The following is a 575-nucleotide window of genomic DNA, read 5'->3' as shown; positions in this document are numbered from 1 at the left end:
CTTGTAAATGTTAGTCATTGAAAGGCTCAGATGATGTGTAAGCCATATTTCTTGGTTGGGGAGATGCTATGTAAGAAGCCTGGATCCTACAATCCCTAGCACTGCGTGCTCTCCTGAACACCAGGAGTAATCCCTGAGCACCACCAGGTGTGACCCAAATAACGCCCCCCCAAAAAAATAAACCCCAACATATATGCAACAAAAAAGAAGTCTCATGTTGGGCTTCCAGCATTGGCCCTTAAGTAGGTGCGTTTGGTACAATTCAGATCCTCGGAGCATGGATTATCTGCAGTAGATGGAAAATTTCAAAGCTATGTCATTGTGTTATGACATAGTAGGTCATAAATTGTTATCAGATTGAGTGACAATATGATAATCATTGGAGCCTGGAAATACCTTTTTTTTCCCTATGGTTGCTGTGGGGACCACACCCACAGTACTCCGGGCAGCTGCCCACGAGCTCCCAGACCACCCCGAGCTGTGCCGGGAAGCAGGGGCACGGTGCCAAGATCAGGCCCAGCCTCACCCACACCAGGCATGTGATACACCGCCAGAGCCACATCTTCAGTCACCGA

Source organism: Sorex araneus, chromosome 5 (assembly GCF_027595985.1).
Source record: "Sorex araneus isolate mSorAra2 chromosome 5, mSorAra2.pri, whole genome shotgun sequence".
NCBI lineage: Eukaryota > Metazoa > Chordata > Mammalia > Eulipotyphla > Soricidae > Sorex > Sorex araneus.
This window is presented reverse-complemented; position numbering follows the sequence as displayed.